The sequence below is a fragment of the Triturus cristatus genome, chromosome 3_2 (genome assembly GCF_964204655.1).
Source record: "Triturus cristatus chromosome 3_2, aTriCri1.1, whole genome shotgun sequence".
NCBI lineage: Eukaryota > Metazoa > Chordata > Amphibia > Caudata > Salamandridae > Triturus > Triturus cristatus.
The window spans coordinates 1163074205-1163086205 of NC_140584.1; positions in this window are offsets into that span (position 1 = coordinate 1163074205).

Genomic DNA, 12001 nt, shown 5'->3' on the forward strand with positions numbered 1-12001 from the left:
AGAGCCGGCCATTAAGTGAAATCACATCCGCCTTGTAATCCCTGGTTTAAGCATATTGTGATCATCTGTTATTTTTTTGCCTCACACAGACATTTAACCTCGTTTTCCATGCTGTTAATTTGCCAGGCCATGGGGTTGAAGTTGCAGCCAGCTCGACAGGTCAACCCTGTAGGGGCAGTGGGCCCGCGGGCTCCTATTGGCAGGGAGCGACCGGATGGCAACTTTTATCAAACAATCTATTTCGAAGATATTCTTGATGATACATGGACCATAATCAATCAAAAAAAAGTTCCAAATTGCTCGAGGGGAGGTCCATGGACCATCTCCAAAGGGGCGCTGCAAAACGCCAATTTAAAAACCATAGGCCATCTCAAGGAAACGTGCATTTCGCCGTCGCATCGTCGCCAATAGGAGCCCACGGGCCCACTACCATCGTTTAACCACCCCAGTCCCAGGTGGACCACGGTGACCCCGCCCACTCCACACCTACCCCTTTTTCAGTCCCGAGGAAGACCCCCCTGCCTTTTCGGGGCACTACTATGCGTAAATGCTTCCAGATGTTTTCTGAATTCTGAACATTCCTTGGGAATAAACAATCTTGAGTAGAACCGTTTAGTGTAAGCAATTGAATACGTTTGCATTAGTAATTGCTTTCCCCACCCAATTCAGACACTGCTCTCATGAGAGCAGAGCTGGAATTGGTCTACCGCCCAGACAGTGCGTGGGAGCCTGCAGCTTTTCTCCAACACCGCTGTGCAGCACAGCTGGGTTGGAGAAATAGAAATGCGCATGTCTGTTTGGCCGGTCTAAGATGGCTGGTCAAACTGACATGCGCACTTCTAAGTGCCCACCACTCCTCCCTGTCACGGCCCGGCCCGGCCCCGCATCGCACGCACACCTCAGCCACAGAAAAATAAAAGTATATTATTGTCTTAATATTTTATTTTTCTGTGACTGACTGACCAGTGGAGCGACGCTCCTCCACGATTACAGCCCCTGCGAGAGTGACTGTCAGAAATACTTGAAGACCATGGTGAGCTGGTTCCCTGTAGTGAGTAACCACATAGATGGGACACTGGACTCTCTAAATGAGAGAGAACTCAGGCTCTGTAGCGCCCAGCTCTCGAGGCGCGTAGTCTGCACCAGGAAGCAGGGGTCCCTCAGACATTGTTGAATCTGTGGCAGACCGTGGGAGAGCCGTGCATGGTGAGCTCAAGCCAGTGTGTGCGGTGAGTGCATCCCATGGGCTATAAAATATCAGTGTGCAGCCCAGGGTTCTGTGCAAACAAGACCTTTAATAATACCATATATTAAATATGTGTACATTATAGCACAGTCATCTCACTCTGAGAATCCCAATGTCAGGTGAGATTACTTGACAAAAGTTGCAGCAGACGTAAACAGTCGTGAAGCAAAGGCCACAGCTAAACACTGTGCAATGCTTATGAACAGAGTTAACCATCACCAACTTCTATTGTCTTCAAAGCCTCGACTTTCTCAGAATAGTGAATGCACAGACCCAGAGCTGCGGTGAGGACATGGGGTTATAATGCTCCTGATAAGCGCATGTTTAGGAGAATTATGGACAGGCACCATGGGATTCAAGATGGCGGCTCATGAATTTTCATAAGCAGTATTCTTTCTATCCCTTTACTTATATTAACATTGAACAGCAGAAAGCGAACACAACTATGTCAGATGTACGGACAGAGCAATGGGACAGGGCCTTAGAGTTCGGGGTGCACAGTTGGGGTACAGTCGAGTTACGCCGGGTTCCATAGACACACTGGGACAACATGGGCCGAGTTGGAGCATTCCAAGTCCATAGTTCCAGCCAGCAGGCTCGTCAACCCTGTCCTTGCCCTCTGCCCACAGAAGGTCTAAGGAACCAACAAAGGAGAAGGATAAAAACAGAACAGGCAGTGCAACGAGGGGTGTTGTCGCGAGGCTGAGTCACCGATATCTGAAATACCCGTACAGTTGGTATCCTCTCAAGTGGCCCATCTCAAACACAGGTGCAGAGTATGAGGCGCTCAGCAGATGTTTGCCAATATTTATGTCCAATGAGGTTGAATCTTTGGCTACAAGCCTCCACCTACTGGGCAGCGGTATGGGGGGATGGGGGAAGCTGACTATGAAATGTGGCTCATGAGTCCTCGGCCTGGCTCTGGGGTAGGCAAGCAGAGGTTCAGGAGCGCCTTGGATTGGTTCTAAGCAGGAGTTAGCGGGCAGTGCACCAGATCTATACTTTGGATACAGCTCAGCAACGAGAGGTCATAGTTCAGCAGGGGTCACTGAACTTTTATACAACTTCAGGTTATATTCACGATGGTGGGCAGTCGCAAGTTACCTTAGTCCTATCAATGTCCAATGCATTGCACACATTCTGTTGTCCAGCTAGTCACACTGGGGACTAGTTTAGCCTCTGAGAGAGAAGTCTTGTACAGCAGCAGCCTCTGCCTAGCTACAAGGCCTCCAGGTGGACCCTTCAGTGGTTTCTCTGTGAACATTTTTTACATGTGGGTCACAGAATAGACCTAGTAATGTGCGGCCACCTGCTTGAGAATGCGTGAAAACCCCTGGTGGCTAGGAATCAACATGGATGACCATAATCCAATCGTATTTTGTAGTAGAACAGTCAGAAGAGTTTGTAACGAAAGTCATACGAGTTTGAAAATATGTTTTGTACCATTAACCTTTACCGTGTGCAGCTTATGAAAGGTGTTTGAATTTGGACATCACAAATCCTTGATACACAATGCCAAGCAAAAGCAAGCAGAGGTTGGTTTTGATGAACTTTCTACTTAACAGCTGTCAGAAAAGGATAGAGCTAAGAAAGGAGAGGCTATTTTTTTACTCGAATGGGCCTTTGCCAGGGAAGGGACCCTTAAAACATTATTACTGATAAATGAAATGGAAAGCCTGAGGAGAGAGTGCTTTCATCTTCTCGCTATCACACACAAGCGAATTGCCAGCTTGAAAGATTCAATTGTGTCATTACGGAGGGGGCGCGTCTTCCCAATTGTGTTTCCATGCAATAGAGGAAAGACATTGAGAGATGCTTTTGGTGTGTCATTGTGTACCTTATGACACAATGCCTCATGACTCAACAGGAGCGTCTACTTGTGAACTGTTAAGAGGAAGAAAGGTGAGGAAAGAAGTGGAGGAAGATTCTTTCAACTGTGAATGTATCTGCAGTTATGATTAGAATAGATGAAGTGTAGCTCACAAGTAAAGAAAGTAATGTTCTAAGTTTGAAGCATGAAGGGTATTTTCAAAACTGGTGAAATAATCTTGAAGATATCCTCTTACAAGGAAGGATGACTATTGTTGGAATGTGATGCTTGTGGCTAAATATTGTTTTGAAGGAGTAGACTTACATGTCAGAAACCTGACTTTGCTCCACAAGGTTCAGATGATCAGTTTGCTCTTGAAAGGTCAAGTTCATTTACATGGTGACGGGGATATTCAGTAAGAGAAGACAAATGTCAGTGGTGGATTTGGAGCCAATGTCAACATAACGTTTCTAGTGTTTCTGCAAGAATACCTTAAGTTGCCTCCACTGTAAACTTTTTGAAACTAATGCAACCTGTGTTTCTTCTGATAGTCCATTCCCGTCACAGTTCTTTTTTAGGTCTCGGCCTGGCGAAAGCAGCGCATGCGCTGCTCTGCCACGAGAGGCATTTTGAAATCGATACGATTCCAGCGTGCACGTGGGGAGACAAACGAGACAGAAGATGTGCATGCGGGGATTGGATGCTTTACTGGCGGCATGATACACTGGGGACTTTTTTTTTTCGCCGCCAGTAAAGGCAGTCCCCGCATGCACATCTTCTGTCCTTCCCATGACGGGCCGCGCGTGTTATTTTTCGTCTCCTTTCAAGTTGGAACTTCTTATTTCAAGTGGCATTACCTCATACTGCAGCATGCATGACTCACCTCGTTGCAAAATGATAAGGTCTGATATTTTTAGAAGTGCTCGTGAATGTGCGCGTCTTCGTACCAGAGCTTATGTGCGTGTCAGCGCGCGCCGCATGTAACATGTCACTCGTGTGCTCACCTTCCCTAGGATTTGTGTATTGCCCTCTTATCTCGCGAAAGTGCAGGATGCCTCGAGCTCAGCACTTGTTCATCCAGCACCTTTCGTTGCCTGTTTGCTTCGCCCACCGGCTCGAGCGCGCGCTAAGTAAAACCACAAACATGTTCATTGTGCTCTGTATGGCGTATTAGCAGTGGTCGAAGTGGGGAAAAAAAAGTAGGGGAACTGTGGGCGGAGACTCAGGGTGCGGGACTCACCCAAGGTTTGGATTAGTGGGCGGAGTCGGAGGTGTGGCTAGAAATAGCAAAACATACCAATTTTTGAACGTTTGGCATTTCACTGACCAGTTACAGCTTACAACGTTATTTAATTCAAAGAATCAATAAACATGTTTTTTTGAGGTTTAATATATATGTTGTTTATATTTAATTCATTTACAATGTGGGACATGTTTCCAATCACAGAATATTCCAAATACGCTTATAAGTGGAATCATAAGCCATTTGTCTCCGAGCCATGCAGTTTCTTTCATCTGTACTTCTCCTCCCTTTTTCTAACCATTTCTGAACATAAAATTCAGGTTTAAATTCTATGACAGGTGGCCCCACGATATTTATGAACATTGTAGAAGACAGACGATTGATTGATATTCTGTTCCGCAGTGGTGTGAGCACATCATTCATTACACTAAAGCCCCGTTCACATTCAGCAGTTGAGATACAAAAGGTGTTTATAATGTGCATTAATGGTTTCAGGCTTTCAGAGATGCAATTTTTAATTTGTTTGTACTCTCTGAAACCAAGGATGTACTGCCTGGTCTCAAATACATGCAACCTGCTACAAAGGTTTTGTAATTCTCCCTCACCGTATAAGATGTCTACTGGATCTGCCCAATAAACTGGTTGTAGGAGTTTCATTCTATGTACTAACTCTTTGTATTCTATTTCATCATTGTTTGTGGTTGTGCATCTAGAAACATTTGATGCATTAGACATTGTCATCCTTTTTCGCAGGTTATTTGCTAAGCTCCTAAAGAACTGTGCCCTATTGAAGCTAACACAGCCTTTGTTCTGTTGCAGTCCTACACCAGCAAACTGCATCCGTTCAGCAGCATCTAATGCAGTTGTAGCAAACAAAGGGCCCAGGTGCATCAGCCATTGATTCAAATACTAAAATCTGCATCTGTATTGAACGATCGGCCTCATATATGGTCATATCACGCCGCTGCAGCCTTCTGGATAGGTCACCCAATTCTGTGAGAGCATCATATAAAATGCCCATATTTTCAACAAACACCAGGGACGTTAATAAACGGTTTAAACCAGCATATTTCCTCTGCTCAATGTCACTCCTCGTTGAGTCTTCGGAAGATTCCATGAAATGTTTAATAAGTCCTTTGTAGTTATTCCAAACAGCTCTCACCGATCTTTCACTTGAGGACACCCAACGTACATCTAGCACCTTTCCAATTGCCAGAAGTCTTACTTCTACTACCAGAGCACATTCCCCAAGCTCTCTCTGATTTTTCGGAGAGGCATGGTAGGTGGTATATAGTTTATCAAAAAAAAATTTGAGCTGATTAATGCCTGCGACTTCTTTACAAACATCACCCACAGCAAGCTCCAGCTTGTGGTTAGCACAGTGCCATACACTCAACTGTGGATATTTCAGTTTCAGAAGAGTTGCCACACCGGATTTCCTACCTATCATATTGGAAGCACCATCTGTTACAAGTAGAAGCAAATGACTTTTTAAATACTCATCAGTAAAACCGTGTCTCTCTAAGCATGCAAGTAAAGCATCTAAGATTAGATCTGCTGCTGTGCTTGGCAACTCAACAAGGTCCAAGAAAAAGGTCAGTGGCTCATTGTGTTTATCAATACATGCTCTTACACAGATAATTAGTGTGGTCAATTTACTATTTGTGAGCTTAGGGACATATTTATGGGAATGGTGGCGCAGGGCAGCACAGCAAGTTACTTTGCTGCGCTGCCCTGCGTCACAGGGAAAGGGCGGGAATGTGCCGTATTTATCCAATATGGTGCATTCCGGTCTTTTCCCCCTGCACTGGCGCCATTTCGACAGCCTAGCTTCAACGCAGGCACACTTGCCCCATGGTGCAAGGGTGCCTCCTTTGCATGCAGGATTGTTTTTGTGCAGGAAGGGGCCCCTTCCTGTACAAAAACAATCTTGAGAGGCTTTTTCATCTTTCTATGTGGGCTGCTGAATAAAGCACAGTTTGAAAGAGGAAAAAGCAAGGAGAAATAAAGATATTTCTCCTAGTTATGCCTCCTCTGGGGCAGCGCAAGATTTTGCCGCATTCCCAGGATTACAAGTCCTTGTCAATCTATGAATGCGTCAAAAACCGTGGGGGTTGTGTGGGAGACTTTTATTATTGCAGGAAAACTACTGCGAGACAAAGCCACTGCTGCTCTAGGGTGTGCTGCTTTGTAGACCTGCCCGCAAGACTGGTGGTGAACCTGGGTATGAATTGTGGTGGACAGGGCTTCAAGTTTACCCAACTGGCCACCGGTAGGGTTCACCTGCTGGTGCTAAGAGACCAGGGCTTCTAAGGTCTAGTGGGGCCTTCTAAAGTCTATCATGGGTGCTCCCTCAGGAGTGGTCCGATGGACAAGGCATGAAGGCTGAACCAGGTTCCCCAGTTCCAAATTTGGTAGCTCTGGCCATAATGCCACATCCTATCCCCACCGAACACCCTTCTGCCCCACTGAGTGAAACTCGCACTGTCTTCACCTACAACCCAATTCTGCCCCATTATAAGCACCTGGATGTGACTCATTTCAAATTATGCAGTGCCTGAAAAAAAGTAACAACATTCTGGGAAAAGCAAATACTCATAGGGAATGCAGGATTATGTAAAGCATGCAAAATATAAGCAGGAACGACATGTTACCTTAACGCTTTTACTCTCGTTCAGAAATCAGAGTATTTTTTGTCTCAAACATTGAGGACATGAATATAGGGCTCCTCCTGTACACATGTGTTAAGCAGGGCTCAGAGACAAAGGAACTCTTCAAGAGAATCTGATCTGACTCACGGAAAACCACAAGGGCTCCTTCTTATCCACAAATTGTGCACTCTTGATTGTCAGCGCCAGGATGCCTGTTAGGTGAGAGTGCGCTTTACAAGTGAGATAAATAAATAATTCTTATTCATGTCAGCCAGCTAGCTGCTCAAACATAGTATAGCACATATGTATTAAAGTGTCCTGCAAAGAAGAGTAAGTAAATGTGGGTGTGAATGATTGAGTGCCTGAATGTAACTGAGCATGAGTGAAAGAGTGTATGTCGATGAAAGTGAGAGAAAGTGAGTGAGAAGGAGTCACGTAGATTAAGTGAAACTGAAAGTTAGAATGAGGTAATCAGAGTAGGAAAAAGTGGTGAGACTGAGTGAGTGAGAATGTGATACCGAATGTTGAAGAGTGAGTGCAGGTGAGCAATTTTGAGTAAAAGGGAAAGTGAATGAGAATGAATAATGGGGGTAGTGAGCCTGAGTGAGATAACATGTGAGCAAGCAGGACAAAACACAGGCCTTGGCAAAGTGGAGGTAAATATTTACTTATGGGAGGAACATATTGTGCATCTAGAACAAAAATGTGGTCAACTCCTGGGGATGTTGTCTTGGCACAGTAATGGCTTTGGAGAGAATTTGTGTAAAAATGGGGTGTTGAAAATAAAATGCAGTATTTGACCCTATAGTTTTTTTTTCAAAATTATCTTGGGAGTAGCAACACCCAGACTGCAAATCCTCCGGGCCCTCCTTTATCTCTTCTTAGTCTTACAAGGCCCAGTAAATCGCACTCTTTTCCAAATCTCTTTCTAAATATTATCACTCTCAAAAACTGTTTTTTCTATGTAATTTTCCTTTGATGGGAAGAGGAGGTTTCTGAGGTGGTAGTATCAGGCAAGTGACACTACTTGGGCTCCCTCTGTTTGAGCCTTCATGGAGGATCCCTCTTCATTGCTACCTCCACCTGACCCCAGACTCCGCAACGCACTCCCTTACAGGCTTGATTATCCACTACTCCTCTCCAGTGCACCTTATCTCACAGCTGACCTTGGGCCCCAGCCCCATATCAGGCTCCATCGGGCTCCACTTTCATTTTTCCCGGTAAAAACATTAGTAAAATCACCTTCAAACTTAAAACATTGAATATAGCAGTAAATATAATTAGCACACACTTTAAAGTATGTTCCACAGTAGCCCTTATGACCCGACTGCTAATTAAATAAACAAAAACAGAAAGGCCATGACAAGGCCGGCTTTAGCGCTGATGCGAAAGTCTTTTTTGGCGCCACACCAATAATCACTGCCATACGCCACAAGTGCTCCTCATCTCCCCATAGCCCCTCCCCCTCATGACCTCCTCCTCGGATTCCCTCACTGCCACCCTCCACCAGTGCCCCTCATTTCGCTGTAGCCCCTCCCCCTCATGACCTTCTCCTCAGAATCCCTCACTACCATCCTACAGCAGTGCCCCTCATCTCTCCCTAGCTCCCCCCTCCCCCCCATGACCTCTTCCTCGGATTCCCTCACTGCCACCCTCCAACAGTGCCCCTCATCGCTCCATAGCCACTCCCACTACCTCCTCCTCGGATTCCCTCACTGCCACCCTCCAACAGTGCCCCTCATCTTTATGTAGCCCCTCTCTCATATGCATTTCATTTGTTGTGTAGCGCTACTCATATCAGTGTAGTGTGTGTCAGTACTTTACACCACGCACACATTATACAGAGACAACGAATCATACAAGTATGTAAATCAGCCTACAGGGAATGTCACATAAGCCAATGAGGATTACAAGGTGTATGAATCACATGTCATCCATACTGGTGGGCAGTTATTTTAAGAGGGTTTGGTCTGGAGAAGCACAAACTCAGGATTTAAAGAGTACTCCAGTGGTTAGGGGTTGGCTTTACTGATAAAAATGTATATCTGCCCAAAGATACTCATTTTAGCAACATTAGAATAATGAAAGACTGGGGAAGTTCTAACTATATCACAAAACAAAAAACGCGAAGTTCTAACTATATCATTCAGGTTTGCATACAGCTCTTTGATGACAGTTCATTGGTCACTGTCCTATGTTAGGATTGTAACTTCTGAACTGCAAGCACCACAAGGATCTCTGTCACAATGACAGTAACCCACTGAGCTACCCACATAAAATACAGTTCATCTGCACTTAACTACTAACAGAGAAATGATTGCTCTCCAGCAGGATCATTAATCCCCAGCGTTATCTGGGCATCTTTTTATTGTCCTATTGTTGTCCTGCATCAGCCATGAAAATGATAAAAACGGATTAAATGAAGCACACACGAAGTACATGTCCTGCTGCGCCTGTGCAGAATTTAAAAAGAAAAACAAATAGTGACACATTCTCCTACCTACTCCATTAGTCAATCTTAGTGTCGCAGCCTGAAGTGATAAGCAGCAGCAAGGGTTGGGAAAGGTGAATCAAAATAAACAAACTTCTTTTCTCCTGCGCTGCATAGAAAAAGAATATCCCCGCAGCAGGACAGTAGGCAAAGGTTACCGCGGCCAAAGAAAGGATTTGTCGCCTTTCGCCATGCCCCTGTTGGAGATGAAGGGGTGAAAAAATAAACAAAGCCTCGTTAACATGTAAATGGTCTTTTTAAAGACCTGTGAAGTACTCAGGTACGGCTGCGATAATCTCTGAAACTGTCTGTGTGCGCTCACACACGACGGGGGAGGGGGGGGGGGGGGCTTTGAAGCACTTTGAGCCCCATGGCGTTTCGCGCCTGCCTTCAAGCCCTTACTAGAACCGGGCCTGAATTAGGGCTGTCCCGGGACGCTTTTTTTAAATCAAGAAGTAGGGGAACGGACTAGCATAATTTTTGAAAGTAGGGGCACGCCGTGCCCTTCCGTTCCCCCCCACTTCTAACACTGCGTATTAGGCCTCCTACATGCACTCAGTGGTTTTCAAACTATGTTTCGCTGCTGGCATAACTGCTCTGACAATCATGAGCATGTGGTAAACAGTGTGTGGGCACATAGGTAAAGTTTTGCATTGGTGAATAGGTGAAACATCCATTGTGCGTCATTCCTGCTGCTTTTCTAATACGCAACGTTAAACAACATATATGTTCAACTTATTTGCACTGTAGCAGAACTTAATATGAACATATTTGACCTCGTTTTGATCATTATCTAACAACAAATTCAGGAATCTGCCACCGGTGCAAATTTACAGCTATAGCATTTGAGAATTGGTGTAAAACTTTAAGAAAGCAGCGAAAACAGACATAAAAGCTTCTCATTCTTTTGGCCTGCGAAAAAGTTACATGTAGCATGATCCAAATTTGGAGCAAACTTTCTTTTTTATTTTCTCTTCCTTACTACTCACACAGCAGCAGTTGTGCACAATGCATCGACTCTATTCGATGCACTGGTGCAAATCTGAGTGGCACATAGCCGATTGGTATCTTACATCTAGTCAGTATAATGATTAAATTGCCTATGTATAGTAAGTTATACAGGACTAACAATCAATTGGTGACTTTTTACACATTTTTTATTCATTGCTGCCAATGATGTTGCTATGTTCATAATTTCTTTTGGTTTGTATTAAACGGGGAAACCAGTAGAATATCGCAAACTGATCCCTCCCCCTCCTGCAGAATGTAATAAGGGGCCCCTGAGTCACTCATATTTCGTGGCTATTCGTTGGCTTTGGGATGATTGGGGGCCCCCTAAAATGGCTCGCCCCGCCCCCCCAGAATTAATTTACCACAATAAACAGAACACCCGTCCACTTAATACCTAACCCTAGTTGCTCACATTACTTCGGTCTGGTTTGAGTTGAGAACCAACCAATATATAAACTAAAATATATAAAAGATTCAAATTATGTTTTACTTCAATTTACAACACACGAAAAGCAAGCTGAAACAATTCAATGTGTGTAAAAAATGGTGTACTTTCAAAATCAAAATCACCAAAATCAAATGCAATTTTGAAACTCCTCTGTATGCAGAGGGGAGCCACATCATATTCCTATGTTTGAAGGTAAATTAAGGCACTTAAGGTAATTTTAATGATTCAACTACAATATGTAGCAATATATACGAGCATCTTTGACATTGGTCCTTAGGTTCACATTTCTTGTGGTTAGTTCTGCTGATGGTTGATTGCTTTTTCTGTGTTTTTTTGTAATGGTTTATGTACAATGTATGATGTCTTCTCACTTAATGTTCTGTAAAACTGTCTTTATGGTTCTTTCTTTGTAGATTTTGATCCCTTCATGTTTTCTTCATCCTCCACTTTGTAATTACGCGTTGTGCTGGGTTAGGATGTATTGTATTTTACCTTTTGTCACCTATTTTGTATTATATTTTTTTTTAAAAGAAAAAGATAAAAATTGAACCCTATGAAAATGAGACTATTTGAAAGAAATCAATCTAGTTTTTAGTATACTCTTGGTCTGTGGTTTGAGTAATATTTTGGACTTATTGCCTAATATTGAATTATACATGTGAAGGAAGTCTTGTTGTTTCTTGATAGTTATCATTTCCCTGGCTACTTCCTCACTGAATTAATTTCATCAGGGTCCCTCTTCTGTATATTTTTGATTGCTGATTGTATGCATACTATAACCCATAATTTGCAGCTACATTCATATCTAAAGTTTGAAATAACATTTTAGGGTGTGTTAGACAACTTTTCGACTCTGGCAGTGCTTCATGCTCCCATTTCTATAAGAAGCACTTTGCAAGAACACATTTCATGCTGTAAGGATGAAAGCACATTTCCAATTCCTCTTTTGCTCAGCCTGAAGCTATGCAAAAGTATTACTGAATGCTTAAAATAAGTATAGTTCTGGGGTGCCTAGCAATGGAATATGATACATTTAAACTGGGAAAATAATGTTGCAGAAGAACCGGGCTAAATGTAACAAAAAACAAAGTTAATTTGGAT